This window comes from Myxocyprinus asiaticus, chromosome 11, assembly GCF_019703515.2.
Source record: "Myxocyprinus asiaticus isolate MX2 ecotype Aquarium Trade chromosome 11, UBuf_Myxa_2, whole genome shotgun sequence".
NCBI classification, from domain to species: domain Eukaryota; kingdom Metazoa; phylum Chordata; class Actinopteri; order Cypriniformes; family Catostomidae; genus Myxocyprinus; species Myxocyprinus asiaticus.
In genome coordinates, this window is record NC_059354.1 from 17,448,128 (window position 1) to 17,463,099 (window position 14,972).

At 39.5% G+C, this 14,972-nt stretch overlaps 1 protein-coding gene across 1 annotated transcript in view; it reads left to right on the forward strand.

Annotated features, from left to right (window-relative positions):
• Nucleotides 1-3,584: 3,584 nt before the first annotated feature.
• LOC127447691 (ras-associated and pleckstrin homology domains-containing protein 1-like) overlaps nucleotides 3,585-14,972 on the forward strand; it is a 109,568-nt gene continuing 98,180 nt past the window's right edge. Inside the window, exon 1 of the mRNA XM_051709698.1 lies at nucleotides 3,585-3,856. The gene's annotated coding sequence lies outside the window, so the exon portion shown is untranslated. The remainder of the gene's footprint in view (nucleotides 3,857-14,972) is intronic.

The window sequence follows — 14,972 nt, forward strand, 5'->3', positions numbered from 1 at the left end:
TCATGAAAACAATTGTTTGCATGTATTGTATATATCATGTGCACTGTAAAACGTGCCAGCTAAAAAAGTGCATTTTACCATCAGCATTTATAACATTTTGTAACTAGCTCACATTTATGAGCACTCACTCTCTAGCTCTGAATGCTGTTTTGCATTCCCTACTGAGGGGAAATTCACTTCTAGCACCTGTACAATCAGCACTGGTGCCCCCCAGGCACCTTCTCTTCTCCCTCTACACCGATGACTGCATCACCAAGGACCCCTCTGTCAAGCTCCTGAAGTTTGCAGATGACACCACTGTCATCGGCCTCATCCGAGATGACGATGAATCTGCATACAGAAAGGAGGTTGAACAGCTGGCTGTCTGGTGCAGTCAAAACAACCTTGAGCTGAACATGCTCAAAACAGTGGAGATGATTGTGCACTTTAGGAGAAACACCCCAACACTGACCCCCCTCACCATTCTAAACAGCACTATGGCAGCAGTGGAGTCATTCAGGTTCCTGGGCACTACCATCTCACAGGACCTGAAATGGGAGACCCAGATTGACTCCACTGTGAAAAAGGCCCAGCAGAGGTTGTACTTCCTTCACCAGCTGAGGAAGTTCAACCTGCCACAGGCGCTGCTGATACAGTTCTACTCAGCAGACATTGAGTCTGTCCTGTGCACTTCTATATCTGTCTGGTTTGGTTCAGCTACAAAATCAGACATCAGAAGACTACAAAGGACAGTTCAGACTGCTGAGAGGAATATTGGTTATATTTCTTATATTTATCCAACATATCACACCTCTTCTGCCATTTCATTCCTCTGAAAAAAAAAAAAAAAAAAAGAAAAAAAACATTTGCAATGTACATATCAGATTGTATTTGAACTGTACATAACAGATAACAGGTTTGTATTAGATTTGCACTACGTATGTGTATGTGTGTATATATGTATGTGTGTGTCTGTGTGTGTATGTACGTATGTGTATAATTATTTTTTATTTTTTATCATTATCTATGTCTTGCTGCTGTTTTTGTATTGTTTATGTGTTGTTGTACACTGGAAGCTCCTGTCACCAAGACAACTTCCTTGTATGTGTAAGCATACTTGGCAATAAAGCTGATTCTGATTCTGATTCTGAATTACAGCAAAACATGAATGTAGAAATAGTATATATACTATAGTCAACTTTTCTAAAAACTAATTAGTATTAGCCTACACAAAAAAACTTCATTAGAAAATGCACTGCCATCACAGTCTCCGAGTAGGAATTACTTGTGGTAACCCAAATTGCTTAATTTCTGAACAATGTTTGTGTGTGTGTGTGTGTGTGTGTGTGTGTGTGTGTGTGTGTGTGTGTGTGTGTGTGTGTGTGTGTGTTGCATGCTGGCTTCATAATGTCTGTCTTCCTAAATGATTCTTGCATTTTAAATATAGATCATTGCTACTTGTTTACATTTGCATTAAACCAAGATGTGAAATTCACAAGCAGTAACATGATGCAGTAACAGATATTGCCACTAAATGGCAGAATACACATGGCATCTGACAGACTACAGCACTTGTTGCTTGGTTTACCACGATAGGGCTGTGAAATCCAGTTTTTACTTTCTGTGATACATGTTTTGCAGCATAGTTTTTTTCTTAGTACTATTATGACCCTTTTCTTTTTGAACAAATTTCTAAACATTATTTCCTCAGATTTTATACTGCACACAATGCAGAGGACTTATGATATAATGCACTTTTGCATCAACAACATACTGTAGTCTCCTCACTAAGAACATGAGAGGATAATCTACACCACAAATATATATGGTCTTGCTGAGATTAGTGGTCTCAGTTACACATAGTGTTGATGAGTCATTGACTCGCATGTGTTTGATGTGGTTAGCCTTCGGGCCTTTTCATCTTACTTAACGTACTCCGATCTACTCCGCTTTCATACCCTTTTGAAGCCCCCAACAACCATCATTATCTATATGTCCACATGTGGAGTCACCTAGAAACTTGTGTTGAAGCAAAATATTGAAATAAGTACAGTTTTCCTGGACAGGTTAAAATATGCCACTTTCTTTGAATGACTACTGTAATTTTTTGTTCCTCACTATTTACATTTGCATCATAAAGTGAGGTGTAATTTTTTCCCCATTAAAAACGTTTTACTCCTAAAGAAATTAATTGCAATTTTGAAACATATGTATAAAATCTTGACCACTCACATGAGATGAGGACTCTAGTTATATCAGTAACCTTATAAAGGTTGTTTTATTCTACATGGGGCAGGGATGTCCTAATTGGGGGCTGCCATTTTAGAATCACATGACCAGCCGAATACTACTCACTTAATCTCACTACGTTTTGTTATTGGACACTTTCACTCTTGGATTAAATGAATCATGACTGATTGTGAATAGTGAATTTCTACAATGGCATCTGTAACTGATAACTATTGATTTTGAATGGTGCTGCATCCACACCACTAGGTGTCACTGTAAGTCCAAGATAACATGAGCAAAAAGTTACTGAGTGATGGTACAGATGCTCCAGATGCTCTTATCCAGAGTGACTTACAATAAGTGCTGTAGGAAGGTTCACGTGAGACTGTCGTGGCCAACAGATGGCAAGCAGGCAGTTCAGAAAGTTACCTGCTTGGAAACAAAGCCCTTTATACAAATACAAGCAAGTGCTATTAAATACCATCTTTACAGCTGCAAATGCAGCACAGAAGCTGATTCTAAAGGGCATATGTAAGAAACAGTGCATTTACAAAGTCTGTTTACAGTCATTTTGCGCAGATGCGAATATTGCCCTCAAATTTTCATAATATATTGTTGTCAAAATTCTGTGTAAAGATAAAGACAGTTTTTAAATAAAAGACAGTTTCTTTTTTTTTTTTTTTTTTTTTTTGCATGATCAGTCATATCTTCAAAATCAATGCCAAAATTTCACAATTTCTGCCAGGGTATGCAAACTTTTGAGCACAACTGCATATATATATATATATATATATATATATATATATATATATATATATATATATATATATATATATATATATATATAAGATCATATTGAATGAGTAATTCCAAATTAAAGGTGAATTCAGTTGAATGATTCCAAATTCAGGCTCCATTATAACGCATGATGTAAATCTAAGAAAATCCCGAATCAGTTTGAGCAAATCAGAAACAGGGAATTCAATGCAATTTTGTTTTATTACTAGATTATGTCTGAAATTGAACAGAATGAGATAATGTCGTAGGTGAGACGATGGTCTTTTTTTATCTTCCGCCACACCAGACACACAAAAACCATATAGGCATTTCCATTTGGCATCTGTATGACCCCACCAAACACTGGCAACTGATAACTGGCATCACTGTTATTTTCTTTGAACGTTGTCAGCCACTAATGCTGTTTTTTTATTTATTTATTTATTTATTTATTTATTTTTTTAAATTTTGTTTGTTTGTTTTTTCAATGGGAGAGAAGCCATTGTAGTGTCAAAATCCATCTGAATCGAATTTCCATGCCTTCTATGACGTCACAATGGGTAGGGCGCAATCACATGGATTTCGGGGCTGGACAGGAAACGGAGACGGCAGGAACGCGCATCTGTCCGCTCTTCAGCTGCGAGCAGCCACACTAACAACGGGAATGGAAGCGGGAGAGAAACGGGAGGCTCGCTCGTCTCGTCATCATTAAAAATAAGGAGTTGGTTCAGCCGGGAAAACCCGATCTATTTCAGAGAAGACCCAGGATTCGATCGCTGGATTTGCGCAACACGTCGGTGGCTTTTCCCCATTGTTACGGTTTTCTTCGGTAAAGACACAAGCCGCAGAACCGTCGGCTTGGTTTGCGACAGTAAGCGGCTTCTCTTTATTTATACTCGCTGCTGGTGATAATTGTAACCCCTCTTTGAAATAAAAAAAGACATTGATGAAGCGATCGTGTTTATTTCATGTTGGCAATGAATTATTAGCTCATTAGTCAGGGAGAGATTGAGGAAAATCTAAGGAGCAGCCCTGAAATTCAGAAAGCTGTGCGGTGCCTTCTTCAGGTCTGAATTACAGGGCTGCTCCCTGTTTTTTCATGTGTAAAAACCGTATTGTGTTACATTCGATAAAGAAATACTGTAATGATTAGGGATGTCCTGTGGAGATGCTGACTTGCCTGATTTTTGCTGCAGGAATTGCTGCGAGAATAAGGAATCAGTGAATTTGGAATTAATCAGATTAATGTCTGTTACAGAGGATGAGGTGCATCTCCATTGGAACTGCACGATTCTGGATAAATTGTGAATCACGATTAATTTGCTTAGAATAAAGATCACGATTCTGAAGAAAAAATGCTTATTTCAGTGATTCACAAAACCTGGACATAAGGGTACTAAACAAAGTAACGTAATGTACTACAGGTTCTGACAAAATGTTCTCTACTTCAATCTATGAAAAATGCAATAAAGTTGTAAATCAAATATATAAATTTAAAATCTCCTAAGTCCACAAGAGGGCGCAACAAATACATTATAAACCAAACAGCACCTTGTGATTATTGCATCAAATACAAAAATCCTGTTAAAAAAACGATTTAACCTCTTTTTCAGTAAAAAAGCAAAACGAGCAGAAAAAAGCTTCATTAACAGTTCTATGTTAACTTGGTGTTGCACTGGTAAGCAAATATACAATAAAACACTGTTATTTTACAAAAGTAAAAAACATATTAACAATTGAAATTAAAACAATGTGGCGTTCAGTGTCTCTCGTAAAAATTGCTTCAAGCTTGTAAAGGAATTATTCAAAAGCCAGTAATTAAATAGAGAACAGAGTAAACAGTGCTTTAAGATTTTTTTTTTTTAGCAACAGTAGCAATTAAACATTTAAAAAGATATAAAACATTAAAAAAGATAATGTAATGCAAAATGAAACTACTTAAATACTTGACACTCTTTACTGTGTGATAGATCTACATTAATACTGATTTGATGCAGTAAGAATGCCTGAATGCCTATAACAGACAGCATGCAGTTTATATACAGTACATCTAGACATCGCGCAAATCTTAACATTTTGAAGAATCTGTCCCGTCTGCTGATACATTAACGTCTGTGTTTGCTTTAATATCTCATCAAGACAGCACAGATTTAATCCCATCTGTTTACACTGGTAATTCATTAACAGCTGTGTTTACATTAATTTCACCTAAAGAGGGGTATTTTGATTAAAAACAGTGCAGATTCTCATAAAGGAGCACTGCATTCATCACAAGACACAAGTGCATGGGCAGACACATGCATGTGAGTGTTGGAAAGCAAACAGCACACGGGTAGCAAATTTAGTCAGATCTTGGTAATGCTGGTGTTCTGTCGAAGTCTGTTCCCCCTACGTTTCCCCGTAGGTTAGTGATTCCCATAGCGCGGTTAAACATTAAACATAGGGGGAACAGACTTCGTCACTAACCTAAGGGGAAACATAGGGGAACAGATTTCGACACTAACCTTAAGGGGAAACATAGGGGGAACAGATTTCGACACTAACCTTAAGGGGAAACATAGGGTGAACAGACTTCGACACTAACCTTAAGGGGAAACATAGGGTGAACAGACTTCGACACTAACCTTAAGGGGAAACATAGGGGGAACAGACATCAACACTAACCTTAAGGGGAAACATAGGGGGAACAGACTTAGACACTAACCTTAAGAGGAAACATAGGGGGAACAGACCTCGACACTAACCTTAAGGGGAAACATAGGGGGAACAGACCTTGACACTAACCTTAAGGGGAAACATAGGGGGAACAGACTTCGACACTAACCTTAAGGGGAAACATAGGGGGCACAGGCTTCGACACTAACCTTAAGGGGAAACATAGGGGGAACAGACTTCAGCAAAGGGGAAACATGGGGGAACAGACTTCAACACTAACATTAAGGGGAAACATAGGGGGAACAGACTTCGACACTAACATTAAGGGGAAACATGGGGGGAACAGACTTCGACACTAACCTTAAGGGGAAACATAGGGGGAACAGACTTTGACACTAACCTTAAGGGGAAACATAGGGGGAAAAGACTTCGACACTAACATAAGGCGAAACATGGGGGAACAGACTTCGAAAAGGGGAAACATAAAGGGAACAGACCTCGACACTAACCTAAGGTGAAACAGGGGGAACAGACTTCGACAAAGGGGAAACATGGGGGAACAGACTTCGACAGTAACGTTAAGGCGAAACATAGGGGGAACAGACTTCAACACTAACCTTAAGGGGAAACATAGGGGAAACAGACTTCGACACTAACCTTAAGGGGAAACATAGGGGGATCAGACTTCGACAAAGGGGAAACATAGGGGGAACAGTCTTCGACACTAACGTTAAGGGGAAAGATAGGGGGAACAGACTTCGACACTAACCTTAAGGGGAAACATAGGGGGAACAGACTTCAACACTAACCTTAAGGGGAAACATGGTGGAACAGACTTCGAAAAGGGGAAACATGGGGGAACAGACCTCGACACTAACCTAAGGTGAAACATAGGGGGAACAGACTTCGACAAAGGGGAAACATAGGGGGAACAGACTTCGACAGTAACGTTAAGGGGAAACATAGGGGGAACAGACTTTGACACTAACCTTAAGGGGAAACATAGGGGGAACAGACTTTGACACTAACCTTAAGGGGAAACATGGGGGAACAGACTTCGACAAAGGGGAAACATAGGGGGAACAGGCTTCGACACTAATGTTAAGGGGAAACATAGGGGGAACAGACTTCGACACTAACGTTAAAGGGAAACATAGGGGGAACAGACTTCGACACTAACCTTAAGGGGAAACATAGGGGGAACAGACTTCAACACTAAATTAAGGCGAAACATAGGGGGAACAGACTTCGACACTAACCTAAGGCAAAACATGGGGGAACAGACTTCGACAAAGGGGAAACATAGGGGGAACAGACTTCGACACTAACCTTAAGGGGAAACATAGGGGGAACAGACTTCGACAAAGGGGAAACATAGGGGGAACAGACTTCAACACTAACGTTAAGGGGAAACATAGGGGGAACAGGCTTCGACACTAACGTTAAGAGGAAACATAGGGGGAACAGACTTCGACAGTAACGTTAAAGAGAAACATAGGGGGAACAGACTTCGACACTAACCTTAAGGGGAAACATAGGGGGAACAGACTTCAACACTAACCTTAAGGGGAAACATGGGGGAACAGACTTCGAAAAGGGGAAACATGGGGGAACAGACCTCGACACTAACCTAAGGTGAAACATAGGGGGAACAGACTTCGACAAAGGGGAAACATGGGGGAAGAGACTTCGACACTAACCTTAAGGGGAAACATAGGGGGAACAGACTTTGACACTAACTTTAAGGGGAAACATAGGGGGAACAGACTTCGACAAAGGGGAAACATAGGGGGAACAGGCTTCGACACTAACGTTAAGGGGAAACATAGGGGGAACAAACTTCGACACTAACCTTAAGGGGAAACATAGGGGGAACAGACTTCGACAAAGGGGAAACATAGGGGGAACAGACTTCGACACTAACCTAAGGCGAAACATGGGGGAACAGACTTCGACAAAGGGGAAACATAGGGGAACAGACTTCGACACTAACCTAAGGCGAAACATAGGGGGAACAGACTTTGACACTAACTTTAAGGGGAAACATAGGGGGAACAGACTTCGACAAAGGGGAAACATAGGGGGAACAGGCTTCGACACTAACGTTAAGGGGAAACATAGGGGGAACAGACTTTGACACTAACCTTAAGGGGAAACATAGGGGGAACAGACATCAACACTAACCTTAAGGGGAAACATAGGGGGAACAGACTTAGACACTAACCTTAAGAGGAAACATAGGGGGAACAGACCTCGACACTAACCTTAAGGGGAAACATAGGGGGAACAGACCTCGACACTAACCTTAAGGGGAAACATAGGGGGAACAGACCTTGACACTAACCTTAAAGGGAAACATAGGGGGAACAGACTTCGACACTAACCTTAAGGGGAAACATAGGGGAACAGACTTCAGCAAAGGGGAAACATGGGGTAACAGACCGACACTAACCTTAAGGGGAAACATAGGAGGAACAGACTTCGACGCTAACCTAAGGTGAAACATAGGGGGAACAGACTTCGACACTAACTTTAAGGGGAAACATAGGGGGAACAGACTTCGACAAAGGGGAAACATAGGGGGAACAGGCTTCGACACTAACGTTAAGGGGAAACATAGGGGGAACAGACTTTGACACTAACCTTAAGGGGAAACGTGGGGGAACAGACTTCGACAAAGGGGAACCATGGGGGTAACAGACTTCGACACTAACGTTAAGGGGAAACATAGGAGGAACAGACTTCGACGCTAACCTAAGGCGAAACATAGGGGGAACAGACTTCGACAAAGGGGAACATAGGGGGAACAGACTTCGACACTAACGTTAAGGGGAAACATAGGAGGAACAGACTTCGACACTAACCTAAGGCGAAACATAGGTGGAACAGACTTCAACACTAAATTAAGGCGAAACATAGGGGGAACAGACTTCGACACTAACATTAAGGGGAAACATAGGGGGAACAGACTTCGACACTAACCTAAGGCGAAACATAGGAGGAACAGACTTCAACAAATGGGAAACATAAGGGGAACAGACTTCGACACTAACGTTAAGAGGAAACATAGGAGGAACAGACTTCGACACTAACCTAAGGGAAAACATAGGGGGAACAGACTTCGACACTAACGTTAAGGGGAAACATAGGGGGAACAAACTTCGACACTAACCTTAAGGGGAAACATAGGGGGAACAGACTTCGACAAAGGGGAAACATAGGGGGAACAGACTTCGACACTAACCTAAGGCGAAACATGGGGGAACAGACTTCGACAAAGGGGAAACATAGGGGGAACAGACTTTGACACTAACCTAAGGCGAAACATAGGGGGAACAGACTTCGACACTAACGTTAAGGGGAAACATAGGGGGAACAGACTTCGACACTAACGTTAAGGGGAAACATAGGGGGAACAGACTTCGACACTAACCTAAGGCGAAACATAGGAGGAACAGACTTCGACAAAGGGGAAACATAAGGGGAACAGACTTCGACACTAACGTTAAGGGGAAACATAGGAGGAACAGACTTCGACACTAACCTAAGGCGAAACATAGGGGGAACAAACTTCGACACTAACCTTAAGGGGAAACATAGGGGGAACAGACTTCGACAAAGGGGAAACATAGAGGGGACAGACTTCGACACTAACGTTAAGGGGAAACATAAGGGGAACAGACTTTAACAAAGAGGAAACATGGGGTAACAGACTTCGACAGAACACCGGTATTTTTTAGCATCGGTCGGTGGCTATTAAAATATTGAACTAAACAGAGATTATGTCACACTTCTAGCTTATCGTGGCTGCACGCTGCAGTTTGTAAACCACTGTGCTGGACAAGTGTTGTTGGCTTTTGCGTTTTAGTTTATTCAGCATCTCGTGCAGGAATGCTGTGTTTTGTAGATGACGTATAAATTTTATCAACATTTAAAAATGCGTCGAAGTGAATTTTGAGTTTAAATTTGACCGCCTTACAAATGCATGCCACTGGAACGTTAATGTACATTGCAGAATCGTTGTCATTTAGAAATGAGATCGCATGGGTGTCTGAATCAAGATTGCAATCTTTTAACAACTTATCGTGCAGCTCTAATCTCCATAATGCTTTTATACAGGCTCTTGATGGCAAAGAATGCCTTTTTCAGATTTTCATTTGTGATAATCCATTATGGTTTCCAGGACCTTTGCATCCGTGATTTTGGCTGTTATTGATGTTTATCTTTTTCTTTCATCTTACCTGGTTTAGCATATTCTGCAGTAGCACATACTGCAAGCAGATGAGCTATTGCCAAGTTGGACCTCCCCTACACACACACTTATGTTTTGAGTCTCCAGAGTCCACCCTTTGCCATGACAGCTGTGGTTTTAGTGCCAGTCTTGGTGCCTGTGCAGTGGAGGCCTAGTTGCTCAGATATTTGTACTGCTTGGTCGAGTATGTGTATCTACTGGTAGAGCCTTTCTCATTTTGATAGACCAGTCTGGATACTGGTCTTCTTTTGGAAAACAGTCAAAATGTTAAAAAAGCTTCAAAATGGCATAGCTGCATCTGTTACATGAAACACAAATGCTGTTTAGCTGCAGTCATGACACCTTAAAGGAACAGTTCACCCAAAAATGAAAATTCTCTCATCATTTACTCACCCTCATGCCATCCTAGATGTGTATGACTTTCTTTCTTCTGCAGAACACAAATGAAGATTTTTAGTAGAATATCTCAGCTCTGTAGGTCCATACAATGCAAGTCAACAGATCAATATTTAAGTCCTTTTTTTACTGTAAATATACACTTTCACGTCAACATTCTGGTGTTGAAGTGACTTTCATTTGCACAATCAGCCACCTACTGGTTGGGGCTAGTCAAAAGAGGAGATTTATAGTTAAAAAGGACTTAAATATTGATCTGTTTCTCACCAACACCTATCATGTCACTTCAGAAGATATGGATTTAACCACTGGAGTCTTATGGATTACTTTAATGCTGCCTTCTTGTCCTTTTTGGACCTTCTAAATTCTGGTCACCATTCACTTGCAGTATGATGACCAACAGAGCAGAGATATTCTTCTAAAAATCTTCATTTGTGTTCTGCAGAAGAACGAAAGACATACACATCTGGGATGGCATGAGGGTGAGGAAATGATGAGAGAATTTTAATTTTTGGGTGAACTATCCCTTTAATGGCTCTTTTTTTGTACCTTTAAGTGCTAAGGACGATCTAAAAAAATGTGTTAATTGTAGATAATCTTTCAGATTAATTATTCAATTAAATGGCTGCAGTATGCATAGAGGGTTAAGTCAGAATGGAAGGGCAACATTTCGCATCTAAAACACAAAAAATGGATTCTAATGTATATTATTGGTATTTTAACAAGCTTGCTCAGATCTTGGAAACTCTTGCTGCTGGTAATGCATTAAATTACATTTTATTTTATTTTTCTGTGCAGGTTTTCTTCTTACCTCATTTTAGTCCAGTGGGAGCAGTAGAATATCTGGATGTAAAACAATGAAACCGTTTTGCTTCTTATTATAATGGGTTTATTTTGGATTTCTGGTGCGTTTTCATAAATCGTGCTAATTCTGTGAGGCATTTCTCCTAAAATGTGTTGTTAGTGTTTGCAGTTTTCATTTTCATTAGCTCAGACTATATGTGCAGCAGTGAACAAGTGACCATGCCCCACCAGATCTTCTTTCTGGAGCTGGCCTCCTTTACTAAAGTGACATCAAGTGATTGTGAAATTAGGGTGGATGTTGCCTGTGTGGACCCTTGGGTCCAGATGCAGAGTCTAGCAGCCTGAAATGTTTCCTGTTCAGGAGATTCTATGTAATAAGTGATCTTAAAGGAATAATTACCCCCAAAATGAAATTTGTGTCATTATTTATTCACCCTCATGCTGTCCCAGACCCGTTTGCAGTTTTTTCTTACTTGGAACACAAAGGGAGACATTTTGCATAATTTACTTTTTTCTATGCAATTACAATGAATGGGTACTAAAACATTCAAGCTTCAAGAAGGATGCAAAAAAGTATCATTAAATTAGTACATATGACTTGTACTCTATACTCCTATTGTTCAGAAGATACATGTTAGCTTTGTGTACAAAATAGACTAAACTGAAGTAGTTCAATTATGTTTTTTCAAGGGATGTGCACAAGCAATTGAGTACTCATTCTGCACAAGCTACTTGAGTATTAACCCTTGTGCACTGTTCGTTTGTGAGTCACACTTGTGATATTCTCGGGTCAAAAATCACCCGAACAGATGTGTAATGTTTTCCTTTTTTTTCTTCTTTTTTTTAAAGGCATGTAATAACACTCATTTTACTAAAGTAAAAAAACTAAAGTTGTGCATAGACCTTATTTAGCTCTAAATTACTAAATTACACCATTTATTTTAATATTAAACAAAAACATTTTGTTATCTTCAATAAAAAAAAAGAAAAAAAACTTTCAATTTAAAGTTTCAAAACATCACAGTTTGTCAAGCATTGGGGGTCTCTGGTGATATCTGCTGGAATAAATAAAATTACATGAAATCACAACGATGGCCAGTAGATGACTTCACTGCTCCATGCATTGGCTGATCTCTATAAGCTCATGTTCTAACAAACTTAATTTCTAGGTATTACCACAAGTTATGCATTGGATATATATTTAGACATTATATATATATATATATATATGTATAACTATTATTTGTCAAATTGTAGCATTTTTTCTAAACCACTTGTGTTGAAGTGTCAGGTTTTGCAATGATGCTCCAATATGCCATCAAACCTGACCATGCTGCCACTGTCTTTTCTTTGTTACACAGTCAGATTTGACTGAGTTGTTATTTTGTTACCTGTCATTTATTTTAAACATCAAAATTCAGACTCAGACTTCAACCTGTGTGGTACATTTGGTATATTTAGACAGTTTGTCCACACTTGTGAGTGCAATATATCCTCATCAGTAAAAAAAAAAAAAAACAAACAAAAAAAAACTTAAATTGGTCAAATGATGCTGATCTTCAAATCTAGTGATGTGCACATGTTTGTGTGATGTTAGGTTTACGGGTACAGTTTGGGAATAGAAAATATTGTTAGCCTGTTATGAAATCACTAATATAGTCAAACAAACCTGTATGTGTGTTTGTGTGTGTATGTGTATGTGAATCAGGTAAAGAATGGCACGAAGTTGAGAAAACAGGTGTACGATCCCTTTAAACAAGGTCCTGGTAAAAATCCAGCAGGATCTCAATAGAGCTGACCTTTGCAGGAGGAGCAGCTATCCCTCGACTTAGGACTGAAACTGGACACGACCATAAGGCACTTCAGGAAGTAGAGAAAGGGAGAAAAAAAGGAGGCAAAGAGGAAACAGGCAGGATCAGAAGCAGTAAAGTGATTTAAATTAATAGTGTCCCATGAGTCCTGTACGAAAGGACATCTTTGTTGGTGCAGTAACAGGTCACTATTTGCATCAGTCTTCATTGCAGCAGCACTAGTGCAATATTACTAATGTTTCGTGAGCAACTTCACATTTTAATCAGCTCATTTTGGTGACATATGCTGCATAGCAGTTCTAGTGTATTGCCAGGTGTCTGTGGTCTGTCATCAGTTTTGTTTCACTCATGAATGGCACTCCTCTGTCTCTATGCAGATGTTTGCTCCCTTGTATATAATAGACCTTAGACCAAAGCCTGATTTGACATCAGACTGATTTGTCATTACCCCCCCCCCGCCCACCTCCAATGCAGCAAGGGTATTGCAAACATGTAAAGGTAGAAAGAGGTGACTCATGCGAGAGTGTTTGTACATGGCTTGTTGACCTAAGTTTTGTTGACCTTTGCGTTGTGATCCAATTAGGTTTTATTTAGGTGTGTTTCTTTTTGTTTTAAATTCACATAAATCTCAAATTGTGGCGTCACAATGGTAGATTTTGTGATGGAAAACATATCCAAAAACTCACCGCGCATTATTTGAAGTCCAAAATGGCTAGGTGCGTAGGCCACGGAAATGCAAAAAATACAAAAAAGGCCTGCACACTATAATAATGAAACAAAACAAGAACACTCAGTGCACGTTAAAACCACAGCTTTACTAGAAAATGGCAAATGTGATGGAAAAATCAACTTTGCCCCATTGCATTGTCCCCTCCTTCAACAGGACTGCATACAGAATGACCGGTCTTTGTTGGGTAAAATATTACAACTGTTAACGTCCTCTCACATGGAGTTTTAGAAACCTTGGCAGCTGCAACCAGGTAGTGGCATGGTTTCATCTGCTCAGTGAGTGCGCACGCGCGCATGTGTGTGAGAAAGAGAGAGAGAGAGAGAGAGAGAGGCAAACAGTTTGAAACAGATCTGCTTTCATAAACAAATAACCTATAGCAACCCAATTCCGTCACAATGCCGTCACAATGCATAAATGATTTGGATTGACCCAGACCCATAACGTGTGCAGTGGTTTTATAAGGCTTCTTTGTCATGCTTTCTACCTCACAAAAATATTCTGGGTTGAAGTCAATTTAAGCTAAATTGAAATATCTGTTGATTAGTGCAGAAATCCCTTCAGTTTGTATAAAAGAACAGAACATTAGTTTACAGCAATGTCAGAAATTATTATTATTATTTTATTAAAGGGCAATATTTGCCCACCTGGGCTTTTTTTTTTTTTTTTTTTTTTTTTTTACTTTTATGAGGACATTTTTTTAACGTTTCAAAACATGTGGCATGGTGTCCATGTCAAATACTAAAAAAACAACAGTAACATTGATAGGCCAAGGGTAGAATATGATGAAATAAAACAAAGATTAGATCATAATAGATAAACGGAATGGTCATGTCAGCTGATTCTAAAATGGCTGCCCCCATGAGGGCGCCCCTGCCCCATGTATAATAAAACAGCTTTTAGAAGGTTACTGAAATGACTAGAGTTCTCATCTCATGTGAATGGCCATGATTTTATATGTTTCAAAATTACAATTAATTTCTTAAGGAGTAAAACTGCAGAATGAGGCAATTGACTGATCAGAATCAAGTGTTTTGCACTTAGTATGAATTATTTATCACTTCAAATGTTTTGTGTTGTTTTCTGATACTGTTGAGAGTGCTGAGAGGATTGGTTGTTGGAAATGTGTCTGTCACACTGCCGTAAATCTCTGAGAAATCTGTTTGGGGAAGGTTCCATCGATTGCTATTAATAATATTAATGAAGGTGGTAAAAATTTTGCCTGTTTAAATAAAAAAAGAAAATAAAAAAAAAATTAATATCTAGGGAGCTTGTATTCCATGATAATATTTTGTTGATTCATTCTGTTGCTGTGTGAGCTGCTTTTGTTTTTGTGGAACAA